Source organism: Choloepus didactylus (assembly GCF_015220235.1).
Source record: "Choloepus didactylus isolate mChoDid1 chromosome 13 unlocalized genomic scaffold, mChoDid1.pri SUPER_13_unloc1, whole genome shotgun sequence".
Taxonomy (NCBI): Eukaryota; Metazoa; Chordata; class Mammalia; order Pilosa; family Megalonychidae; genus Choloepus; species Choloepus didactylus.
The window spans coordinates 580,232-594,066 of record NW_023637588.1 but is presented as its reverse complement, the minus strand read 5'-3'; the positions used below and the strand labels follow the sequence as shown (position 1 = coordinate 594,066).

General features: G+C 35.5%; 1 pseudogene; it reads left to right on the top strand.

The window, feature by feature from the left end:
• Positions 1 to 5,825: 5,825 nt before the first annotated feature.
• Positions 5,826 to 6,778, top strand: LOC119524800 (annotated as a pseudogene).
• Positions 6,779 to 13,835: the final 7,057 nt, after the last annotated feature.

Below are 13,835 nucleotides of genomic sequence, written 5' to 3'. Positions count from 1 at the left end.
GTATATGGTTTTGGGAAGTTTGTGTGAATATTCAGTGACTTTGAAGCCAGTTTCTTCATGCTTAGAGAATATAGGAAGCCAGGTTGAATTTTGGAGTGTGTGTTGATTCCAATGTGTGATGGGGTTGTGTTTATCCTTCAAATGCTTGCATTTCCTGATTGAATATTAATTATTTGTGTGTGTTCATTTACCCAAGCAAGTCAAATGACAGCCACTGAGTTCAACAGGAAGGGAATTTAAGTGTTTTCTCATCAGAGACATTGCAGAAGGAACACCAAATATTCTGCATAGTAATATAGTCAACCACATTGAAAACTTTGTGTGTGTGTTTTGGGGTAGTTCTGTGTATTTTGAGGGTATTGTGAAATATTGTATATATTTAGTCCATATATGTGATCTGTGAATTGGGTCCAGGCGAGAATTTACACCATTTATTGTTTGGTGTGGAAGAATTTGTGGAGAGTGCAGTGGCTGGGTTTGATTTCTGTTTTGTTTTAGTTTGGTATCATATTGTGAATGTGAATATATTATCATGGTAGATGGATGGATTATGTATATAGTTTCTCAAGTTGGAAGCATGTGCAAGTGTGTCTTTGGTGGTGTGTGGTTACTGTGTGCATTTTGGGGAAAGTGGGGGCATCATGTGTGAGTATTTGTGAGAATGTGGAAAAGTTTCTGTCCATCTTCAGCTTCTGGGGCACTGTTCATATATGTATGTTCAAAGGATATGGGGGATTAGATGTTTAGTATTTGGGATAAGGTTACTCTTAAGTACTTAGTGATATGAAAGTATGTCTTGAATGTATTTGGGTGTTGTCAGAGGGTCTGTGTGATTGATTTGGGTTTTACATGGTTTTGGTGTATTTTGTGGGATTTGAGGATATGTGTACTATTAAGAGTCTGTTTATTCAGTGATTGTTTAGAAGTTCTATTTTTGTACTAAAATTCTACTTTGTAATTTTACTGTGACTTGTGACATCCATGTATTTTTCTTTGAAGAAGAGATTCTGAGTGTATTATCAGGGATCTGGAAAATATGTAGCAAGTGTCTGAGACTCTTCAGAGTTCTGTGGATTTGGGTGAATGTTACCCTGTATATCCAGTAGGTTTATGGGTGTCTCATATGTACCTGGTAATTGTGGGGTTGTACATAGACTTGTGGATAGATAGTAGTTGTGAAGATTCAGGCACTGGATGCTTGAGCTTGTGGAATTTGAGGGATGTGGGTGTATTCAGGAAATGTACTGAGTTGAGTGTCATCCTACTTCTGTGGTTGGGGAGTTTGCATTCTTCTGTTGAGGAAGTTTAAGACAGCCATATGTATATGTGGATTTGTAAGGTTGGTTGGAGCATTTGTAGGTCATGTGAGCATATTTTGGATATGCATGTGTGTGTAGAGGTGTCATGAGTGTATTTGTCAGGAGGTAAGTTTGAATTCTTGGGAATATTGGGTATTGAAATTTGTGAGTATTCATTAAGGAAGTGTTTGAGGTTTTTGGGTTTTTGTGAATGCATACATCTCAGTACCTTGAAGAGGACTGCTGTTCATATAAGGTATATGGATACATTTATTTTTATATGGGGCTATGGTTGATTGTGTATTTGGAAAAGGGCAGAGTGGTTTACATCTCTTTAATCCTAAGGCCTGAAGTTGCATGAATTCAGGGTAATTTTCTGGAGAGGTTTGGCATATTTTATGTGTATTTGGGAGTGTTTTGGGACACCACAGTACTCTGGGGCTGCAGAGTCATTGTCTAGGTGAATATATCTGGTGTGGTTTCTGTATTTATTCAGAGATTCTGAATGTTGTGTATTTTTATTCATGGTGTGTAGGATGTGTGTATGAGTATGAGAGTGTAGAAGGGTATGATTGGGGGTGTGGCAGAATTACAGTTTACTGTGTGCATTTACATTCAGAAGCTCAAGTTTAGAAGAATTTTGGGATTTTAGGATTCTATTTACTTAGTTTCTGCCAGCTACTGGAGTAGTATGTGTGTGTGTGTATGTGTGAATTTTCAGTGTTTGATGGTGTCATGTGCACTTGTGTATTCAATGAGTGAAGAATATATGAGAAAGGGGAGAACTTCCAGGGAAGATGGCAGAGTAGGGAGCTCAATGACTCACTCTTCCCTCCAAAACAGCTAGTAAACATGCAGGAATTTTCTGAAGTAACTGTTCTGGGGATATGGAGTCCAGATGAAGAACACCATGCAACATCAAGGGAAGAGCAGGAGGATGAGGCTGAGAAACTTTGGTAAAGAACAGTGAGTAGCTCACTCTGAGCAGTGGCTGCCCATCTGCGATCTTGAGGCAGACTTCCTTGAGGTTCAGTCCCTGGATATCTGTGGCAGATAGAAAGGGACATAAAAATCCACTTCCCCAAGAATGGGGCAGGGATAAATATGGAGCATGACCCAGCACTGATAAATGAATTCTGAAAACTGGATTCTGGCTCTAAGCTACTTTTTTAGCCCTCAATGGAAAAAGGTGGAGGCAGCCATTGTTTTAACCCTACCCAAGAGAGGGCATACACAGTGGATGTTAAGGGGCACAGGGCTTCTTTGGAGTTCTAGTGAACCACTTGTTAAAGTGCACAATGTGCTGGACAATCCAGGAAACAGTGTCTTTGAGGAGCTGTCAAAAAAATTTTGTCTTTCCTGACCTCATTTGTAGGGTTTTTTTAGAGATAGTCTGAACCCCTTTGTGAGCCCCTGTCAGATTTGACTGTGAAATATTGACAAGATAGTCCTCTCTATGGTGACTGTCCTCCCAGATATAGTCCTCCAGGCAAAAGCAGCTGGAGACAATGAAATGAGAGTAAAAAGAAAAACAGAGGAAAAACAAAAAGAGACCAAGATACCCAGAGAAGAAAGAGTGGAGAGGAAACTATTCTTTGGAGGTGAAACAATTACACAAATAGAACAATCTTAAAAAAATTTGCCACATTTCCAGAAAATATCTGATCACTTAAACACAGACAATGTTAAATGTCTCTAGTAAGTTGAACCAAGTGTCAAAAAGAGACTTAACATAAAGCCAATCAATCAACAATAAAGCCATAAGAAAGACAGAGGAACTGACCTTCAGAATAAACTAATCAAGATAATCAGATGTCTATACATCAATAAAATATTTTAAGATCTACTAAGAAACAGAAAGATATAAGCCAGACAAAGGAACAACGTAAAACTTTGGGAGAAACATAGAATTTGGAACAAATAATTAAAGATGTCTGTTCCAGTTTGCTAATGCTGCCATTATGCAAAATACCAGAAATGGATTAGCTTGAACAAAGGGGATTTATGAAGTTACAAATTTACAGTCCAAAGGCCATAAAAGTGTCAAAACTAAGACATCAACAAAATGATACCTTCACTGAAATATGGCCAATGGCATCTGGAAAACATCTGTTAGCTGGGAAGGCACATGGGTGCCATCTGATGACCCTGGGTTGTGGTCCAGCTCCTCTCGCAACACCTGTGAATTCTTGGTTCTTTCTCCCAGGAAGCTTCACTTTATATGCCTGGGGGGGCCTGTCTTAGCATGTTCTATGGCAAATTCTGGGCTTCATCTAATCACTAAATATCCTTCTCTTTGCATCTCCAAGTATCTCTAGGCGATATCATCAGCAAGCAGTTCAGCCTGTATGGTTCTTTTTAAAGAACCCCAGTGAACCAATCAAGACCCACCCTGTATTGTCAGCACCAAATCTCCATTAAAATATTCAATCAAGAGGTCTTACCATAATCAAAATAATCAGTCTTCCACCACAAGATTGCATTAAAGAATATGGCTTTCTCTTGGGGACATAATATATCCAAACTGGTACAATGTCCAAACAAATCTAAATCGATTCAAGTAGATGGAGCAAAATGTTGATAAAGATATAGTGGATATTAAGAAGAAACTGGGTGAGTATAAAGAAGAACTTGAAAATACAAGTGTAAACATAAAGTACAGCAATGAAAGCCACAATAATGGAGATTATAAATACATTGAAGACATTCAACAGCAGATTTGAATATGCAGAAAAGAGAATCCATGAAGTAGAAGACAGGCTAATAAAAATCTTGTATACAGAAAAAAAGACAGAGAAAAGAATGGAAAAAATAGAGCAGGGAACAGGGTCTTGAACTACAGCATGGAACACAAAAAACATATGTGTCATGGATTTCCCAGAAGAACAAGAGAAATGAAAAGGGGCAGAAATAATATTTCAGGAACTAATGACCAAAAATTTCTCAACTCTTATGAAAGATAGGATATACATGTCCAAGAAGTGCAATATTTTCCAAACAGAATAAATCCTAATAGACCTACTCTGAGACACATAATAATCAGAACTTCAAATACCAAAGAAAAAGAAAGAATCCTGAAATCAACAAAAGTGATACATCATATAAAAAGGATCCTCAATAAGATTAAGTGCCAACTGCCGATCAGAAACTGTGTTTTCAAAAAGGAAGTGGTATGATATTTTTAGGGAACTGAAAGAGAAAAACAGCTAAACAAGAATTCTTTATCCAACACTATCCTTCAACAATGAGCGAGAGTCTAAAATATACACACATAAACAGAAACTGAAAGTTGGGCAATAAGAGACCTACTCTGCAAGAAATACTAAAAGTTGATTATAGAAAAGAACATTTTCAATAAGGGTAACTAAAAAGGTAAAAAGAGACAAAAATAAGACAGAACATATGCAAACCAAAGGATAAAATGGTTGAAGCAAGTACTGCCTTTATAGTAATAATATTGAATATTAATGGATTAAATTCCCAATCAAAAAACAGAGGTTGGCAGAATAGATAAAAAGTATAATCCAAAATATGCTGTCTACAATAGGCACACTTTATAGTCAAGAAATCAAACAGGTTAAAAGTGAAATATTGCAAAAAATCATTGCAAAAAATAAACAAAATGCTGGAATAGCACTGCTAATATTGGGAAAACTACACTTTAAATGCAAAAAAAGTTGCAAGAGACAAAGGTCACTACATATTTTTAACTTTGTTTATTGAAAAATTAAAAGAAACAACAGAAACACATTTCAAACAAAACAAAGGATTAAAGAAACAAATAACCTGAAATAACTACTTTGCTTCCAAAATGTTCATATCATACCCCAAGAAACTTAATAAACATATCCAAAGAAATAAGAAAAAAATAACCAAAAATAACATTTCATAACATATTAATAAAAGGTGCAACCCACTAGGAAGAAGTAACAATTATATATATATTTATGAACTTAACTAGAGTTCCCCAAAATACATGAAGCAAACACTGGCAAAACTGAAGTGAGAAATAGATATCTCTAAATTATAGTTGGAGACTTCAATACACCATCTTATTAATTGATAGAACATCTACACAGAGGATCAATAAAGAAACAGAGAATTTCAGTACTATGTTAAATGAACTAGACCTAAGAGACATACAGAACATTGCACCACAAAATAGCAGGCTACACAGTCTTCTCAAGTGTTCCTGGATCATTTCCAGGATAGACCACATATTGTATCACAAAAAAGTCCAATAAATTTTACAAGATTGAAATTATACAAAGCACTTTCTGTGACCATATTGCAATGAAGCTGGAAATCCATAACAGAGAACTGGAAAATCCACAAATATATGGAAGGTAGGCAATACACTCTCAATGTGGGTCAAAGAAGAAATTACAGGAGAAATCAGTAAGCATCCTTAGACAAATTAAAATTAGAACACAACATATCAAAACTTATGGTATGCTCTCTTGCCAGGCAACTTTGTGAGAGTATCATCTTTCAACACTGCATGGCAATCCCTGATGCACTGCTGTGATGTCCAGGGAAGACAGGTTGACCTGGAAGTCCAACTACTTCCTGAAGATTATCCAAATTCTGGATTATTACCCAAAATGCATCATTGAGGGGGCAGACAATGTGGACTCCAAGCAGATGCAGCAGATCCTTATGTCCCTCAGTGGGAAAGCTGTGGTGCTGATGAGCAAGAGCACCTTGATGTGCAAGGCCATTCAAGGGCAACTGGAAAACCACCTGGCCCTGGAGAAACTGTTCCTTCGTAACTGGGGAAATGTGGGATTTTCTTTAACCAAGGAGAACCTCACTGAGATCAGGACATGCTGATGGCCAACAAGGTGGCAGCTGTCATCTGTGCCAGTGCCATGACCACATTCAAAGTCACTATGCTTGCACAGAACACTGGCCTGGGGCCTGAGAAGACCTCTTTCTTCCAGGCTTTAGGCATCACCACTGAGATCTCCAGGGTTACCATTGTAATCCCGAGTGATGTGCAGCTGATCAAGACTGGAGACAAAGTGGGAGCCAGCAAAGCCATGCTGCTGAACATGCTGAATATCTCTCCCTTCTCCTTTGGGTTGATCATCCAGCAGGTGTTTCACAATGGCAGCATCTAAAATCCTGAAGTACTTGACATTACATAGAAAACTCTGCACTCTTGCTTCCTGAAGGGCGTCCACAATATTGTCAGCATATGTCTGCAGATTCATTTCCCAACTGTTGCATTAGTTCCCCATTATATCATTAATGGGTACAAGTGGGTTCTGGCTTTGTCTGTGGAGAGCGATTATACTTTTCCACTTGCTGAAAAGATAAAGTCCTTCTTGTCTGATCCATCTGCATTTGTGGTCACTACCACTGTGACCACTGCCTCCACTGCTCCTCCACCTGCTGCTGCAGCTTCAGCCAACTTTGAAGCAAAGGAAGAGTAAGAGGAATTCAATGAGAAAATGGGAATTGGTTTCTTTGACTAGTCACCAAAAAGCATCCAACTCAACTAGCTTTATTTGTGAAATGAGGAAATGAAGGCTTACTTCTCTTTCAAAAATATGAGATGCAGCAGAGGCAGTGCTGAGAAGGAAATGCATAGCCCTATGTATGTATGTTAAAAAAAGAAAGAGCTAAAATCAATTCCTAACTGCTTAGAGAAACCAAAAAAAGAACAGCAAACTAACTTCAAAGCAAGTAGAAGGAAAGAAATAATGATTATAGTAGAAATAAATGAAATTGAGAATAAAAGTATAGAGAATTAACAAAACCCAAAGTTGGCTCTTTCAGAAAATCAATAAAATTGTCAACCTATTGGCTAGACTGAAAATTAAATAAAGAGAGAAGGTGGAAATAAATCAAATCAGAAATGAGAAGGGGGATATTACTATTGACACCACAGAAATAAGTATCAATAGAGGATAATGTGAACAACTATATGTCAAAAAACTAGAAAATTTAGATGAAATTGACAACTTCCTAGAAACACATGACTAACCTAGATTAACTCTAGATGAAATAAATTTCAACATACCAATTAAAAATAAATAAATTGAATCAGTTTCAAAACTTCCCAACAAAGAAAAGCCCAGGATCAGATGACTTCACCAGTGAATTCTTGTAATCATTCCAAGAAGAATTAATACCGATCTTATTAAAACACTTTAAAGAACTGTAGTGGAGGGAATGCTGCCTAATTTGTTCTATTATGCTAATATCACCCTAATACCAAAGCTGGATATGATGGTACAAAGTAAGAAAATTATAATCCAATCTCTCTAATGAATATGGATTAAAAAACCTCAAAAATACTTGCAAATTTAATCCAACAGTATATTAAAAGAATCATAAACTCTGATCAAATGCGTTTTGTCTTAGGTATGCAAGGGTGGTTCAAACAAAGAAAATCAATTAAGTTTTCAGAAATTTATGGCCTCCAGTTTATTCCCATGTGTGACAAGCCTTGAAACCCAGAGGTACCAGTAGACTTGAGAGATAAGAATATCACCAAGTTTCATTCCTCTTCACCAAAATTTCAGCAACCTTTTGTAGCCCAAAGAGGTTAAAATGGGCATTGCCTGGATATCCTTGAAGATTGAGAGAATGGTCAAATGAACAGAAGGAGGTCTAACTGAGAAATTAGATTCTAGTGAAAAATTATGATTGCTGACACATTATATAGATATTTCTTTTCAGTTTCCCGTGTATTATAATAGCTAGAAGGAAATATAATAGCTAGAAGGAAATACCTGAAATTGAACTTTAATAGAGTAGGCTTGATTTTTGATAAAGGTTGTATAACTATAGAGTATAGGTATGTTTGGGTGGTTTTCATTCTTTTTTAATTTATTTCTTTTTTTGGAGTAATGAAAATGTTTTAAAATTGATAATGGTTATTAATCCACAACTATATGATGATACTGTGAGTCATTGATTGTATGCTTTGGATGGATTATATAGAGAATTAATATATTTCAATAAAATAGCATTAAAATCCCCAAAATAATTGAAGGGGAAAAAAACATGATCATTTTGATTGACACAGAAAAGACATTTGACAAAATCCAGCATTCTTTCTTGGTAAAAGCACTTCAAAAAATAAGAAAAGAAGGAAACTTCTTTAACATGATAAGGAACATATATGAAAATTCTACAGGTATCATATTCAATGATAAAAGACTGATAGCTTTCCCTCTGAGATCTGGAACAAGACAAAGATGTCATGTTATTTGATATTGTGCTAGAAGTTCCAGAGAGAGCAGTTAGGCAAGTAAATGAAATCAAAACATATAAATTTGAAAGGAAATAACAAAATTTTACTATAGTACCATATATAGGAAGTTCTTAAATATCCACAGCAAAGTTACTAAAGCTCATAAACCAGCTCAGCAGAGTGGCAGGATATAACATCAACATGCAAAATTCAGTAGTGTGTCTATGCATTTGTAATGATAAATCTGAGAAGGAAGTCAAGAAGAAATATCTATTCACAATAGCAAATAAAAGAATCAAGTATCTAGGAACAAATTTAACCAAGGATCTAAAAGATTTGTACATGTAAAACAACAAGACAGTGCTAAAGGAAATCAAAGAAGACCTAAGTAAATGGAAGGATATTCCATGTTCATGGATTGGAAGTCAAAATATTGCTAAGATATCAGTTATAGCCAAATTGATTCACATATTCAATGCAATTCCAGTCATAACTCCAACAGCCTACTTTGCAGAAAAGGAAAAGCCAAATATCAAATTTATTTGAAAGAGCAAGTGTCCCTGAATAGCCAAAACATCATGAAAAAGAAAAAAAAGGAAGGGGGAGGACTCACACTTTTCTGACTTTAAAGCATATTACAGAATTATAATGATTGAACAGCATGGTGCTGGAACAAACATAGACATGTTGGTAATGGAATCAAATTGAGAGTTCAAAAGAAACCCTCACTTCTATGGTGAATTCATTTTGAGAATTCCACCAAATCCACTCAACTGGGATGGAATAGTCTCAAGAAACAGTGCTGGGACAACTGGATATCCATATACATAAGAATGAAAGAGGACCCTATATCACACCTTACATAAAAATTTATTCAAAATGGGTCAAAGAGTTAAACATTAGGGCTAGGAACATGAAACTTCTAGATGAAAATGTATGAAAGTATCATCAAGATCCAGTGGTAGGAGGTGGCTTCTTAGACTTTACACCCAATGCAGAAGAACTTAAAGAAAAAAATAGATAAATTGGACTTCCTCAAATTGAATATATTTGTGTTTCAAAGTACTTTGTCAAGAAAGTGAAAAGACAACATACTTAATGGGAGGATATATTTGGAAACCACATAACAAATAAGGGTTTGATATCCAGAATATATAAAGAAATCATACAACTCAACAATAAAAAGATGCCCCAATTAAAAATTGGCAAAATATATCAGTAGACATTTTTCCATTGAGGGAATGCAAATGGCAAAAGAGCACATGAAAAGATGCTCACCTTTCCTAGCTAATATTAAAATGCACTCAAAACCATGAAATATTTCACATCTAGTAGAATGGCCACTATTAAACCAAAAGAAACTGCAAGTGTTGGAGAAGATGTGGAGAAATAGAAACACTTATTCACTGCTGGTGGAAATGTAGAAAGGTGCACCCACTGTAGAAGTTAGTTTGGCAGTTCCTCAGGAAGCTAATTATTGAACTGCCATATGTCCTAGCAATCCTGATTCTGCATATATATCCAGAAGAGCTGAAAGTAGGAATGTGAACAGACATTTACATGTTAAGTTTCATAACAGAATTATTTACAATCCCCAAAAATGGAAGAAACTCATGTCCACCAACAAATGAATGGATAAACAAAATTTTGTTTATACATATGATGTAATATTATTAAGTATTAAGGAATGAAGTCATAAAGCATGCGACCATAAGGATGAACACTGAGGACATTATGTTGATTGAAACATTTCTGATACTAAAGGACAAATATTATATGATCTCACTAATATCGGTTAATTATAATAATTAAACTTTTAAAGGAAAGATCTACAATATTATTTAGCAAGAGATAGAATGAGGGTAAAGAATGGAGACCAGATTCTTAATGTGTGCAAAGTTTTTAACAAGGTTGAATTTAAACATTTGAAAATTGATAGATGTAATGTTAGCACATTATGCTGTGTGTAATTAACAGCACTGAATTATGTGTGTGATTGTGGTTGAAAGGGAATGTTTAGAGTGTGTATGTCTCTAGAAGGAAAGATAGAGGATAAAACATAGGATTTATGACACACTGAACACTTAGTGGATGATGGCTGTGATTAATAGTACAAATATTAAAATTCTCTCTCAGAACTAGAGTAAAATGTCTATCACTATTCCAAGGAGCTAATAATAGAGTAGTATATGGGGAAAATGCACCTATTGTAAATGATGGACTACAGTTAACAGTAATATTTTAATATTCTTTCATCAATACTAACAAATGCACCACAACAATAAGGGCCAGTAATAGGAGGGTAAAAGGGCTATGGAAATTTTTTGTTGTTGGAGAAATGAAAATGTTTTAAAATTGTAATGATGAATGAACAATTATATTATAATATTGTGAACCGCTGAGTGTATAATTTGGAAGGACTTTATGGTGTATGAATATATCTCAATAAAACTACCAAAAAAAGAACTATAAGAGGATACTCTGAGGAACTGTACCTCTACAGTAGAGAACCTAGGTGAAATGGAAAAAATTCTTAGAAACACACAAATGCCCTACACAGACTCAAGAAGAAATAGATCACAATAAGCCAATAAATAGTAAAGAGATTTAACAGGTAATCAAAAACCTCCCAACAAAGAAAATCCCAGTATGGATGGCTTCACTGATAAAGTTTACCAAACTTTCAAAAATTAACATCAATATTTCTCAAATTCTTCTAAGTATGATTTATCCTAGGTATATGTGTCATTCAGCATATGAAAATCAATTAATGCAATACTTCACATTTACAGAATGAAGGGGAAAAACACAAATGTAGGGGAAAAAACAGTTTCACAAGGGGGCTAAGGCCACTCAAAAGGGAAATTACAGTTTCTTCAACAAATGGTGGTAGGAAAATTAAATCTCCATATGCAAAAGAATGAAGATAGGGCTTTATTTCACACTATATAAAAAGTCTACTCAAAATGGATTACAAAAGTAAATACAAGAACCAGGACTGTAAAACCCCTGGAAGAAAACATAGGGAAACATTTTTATGACCTTGTGTTAGGCAATGGTTTCTTGGACTGTGCACTCAAAACAAAAGAAACAAAGGAACTATAGACTGGATCTCATCAAAATTAAAAATGTGTATCAACTGTCTTTATTATTAAGGTAAAATGACAACATTCACAGTCAGAGGAAACATTTGGAAACCATATATCCAAATAAGTTTTTTAATGCAATTTTACTGAGATGTATTCACACACCATAAAATCAACCAAAGTGTGCAATTTTTCACAGTATCATAATACAGTTGTGCATTCATCACCACAATCCATTTTTGAACATTTTCAATATATTGAAAAATAAAATAAAAAATAAGAATAAAAATAAAAATAAGAAAGAACACTCAAAATATCTCATACTCCCTTTTCCCACCTATTTTTCATTTACTTTTTGTCCCCCTTTTTACTACTCATCTCTCCATACACTGAATATTGGGAGCATGGGTCACAAGGTTTTCATAATCACACAGTTACACTGCATAAGCTATATAGTTATATGATCATTTTCAAGATTCAAGAATACTGGATTGCAGTTCAACAGTTTCAGGTATTTCCTTCAAGCTATTTGAAATCACTAAAATCTAAAAAGGGATATCCATATAATGCATAAGAATAAAGTGCAGAATGACCTCTTGAATTTAGTTGAAATCTCTCAGCTACTGAAACTTTATTTTATTTAATTTATTTTCTCCCTTTTAGTCAGGAAGTCTTTCTTAACCCCACAATGCTGGGTCCAGGCTCAACCCCAGGAGTCATGCCCCACATTGCTAGGAATATTTACAGCCCTGGTGTCATGTCCCATGTAGGTGGGAGGTCAGTGAATTTATCAAATGAGTAGATTTAGAGAAAGGCCACATCTGAGCAACAAAAAAATATGATACTCCCTGGAAGTGACTCAGACAAAATTTTAAGTAGGCTTAGCCTCTCCTTTGCTCTAACAAGCTTCATAAGGGCAAGCCCCATGATCATGTATTGACTTCTATAATGGTAGTCCCCAATGCTTGTTAGAATATCAAGAATTCCCCAAGTGGGGAAGTTAATGTTTCCAAATTTTTCCCCACTCCCTCAATGGGGCTTTGCAAATATTTTTTATTCCCTGCCCAAATTACTCTAGGGTATATTGGAGTTTAATTCTCACCTGTACAAACCAACAAGATCTCATCCCCTATTCAAGGTTCCATGAAATTATGGTGTCTGAATAAACTGACCATTCAATGTAACTTATATAGCATGTTACAGAAAATATAGATTTTGCACCAAATAAACATCACTTCCTTTGGTCTCACACAGAAGTTGCGGTTTTAGAACACAGTCAATATCATCCTTCTCCCTTTACTCTGGTTTACCTTAGATCTAATCAAGTCCATTTCATTCATATCTCTAATTTAAGTCTGGTCTCTTTTTCAGTTTCTTTAACCTTTGCTCTATGGAGTAATGCTGACACTCATAGCTGCTGAACTCTGGCATTGAATTCAGGTGTCACAAAGATACCAGAAGTTGTAGGACCCAACCAGATTATACACAAACAGCTTGGCACCTCATAATTTAGAGACAACCATTACAACTCATGTAACTGCTGTAAGAGCTTGTCTAGGAACTTTTACCATAAGCCTTCCCTGAAAACCTATGCTCTCAGATTCAATTCTCAGAGTTTCCACATTATATCTAGTCCATATTAGTGAGGGATTATAATATTCATCCTTTCATTTCTGGCTTATTTCACTCAACATACTGTCCTCAAGGTCCGTTCATCTACTTGCATACCCCACAACTTCATTTCTTCTTGCCACTGCTCAACATTCCATTGTATGTATACAACATAGTTCACCATTACATTTATCAGGTGGTTTACTATTAGGACACCTCCATCTACTGGAAATCAATAATTCTTCTGCCCTAAACACCACTGTGCAATGTCCACTCATGCCCATGCTCTCAGTTCTTCCAAGAATATATCTAATAATTGGGTTTCAGGACCATATGGAAAACCCATAGTTAGCTTCCTGTGGAATCACCAAATTGCATCCAGCAGAGCTGTGGCATTCTACCTCCATACCAACAGGTATTAGGTACAATCCTCTGTCCACAATTTTTCCAGCACTTGTAACACTGTTTATTTTATAAAGTTTTATTCACACACCATACAATCCACCCTAAGCATACAATGATTCTCAGTATAATCATATAATTATGCATTCACAATCACAATCTTTATGAGGATATTTCCATTTCTTCCCCAAAGAAAGAAGAAATATTCCCCATAGAAAGAATGAATGTTAT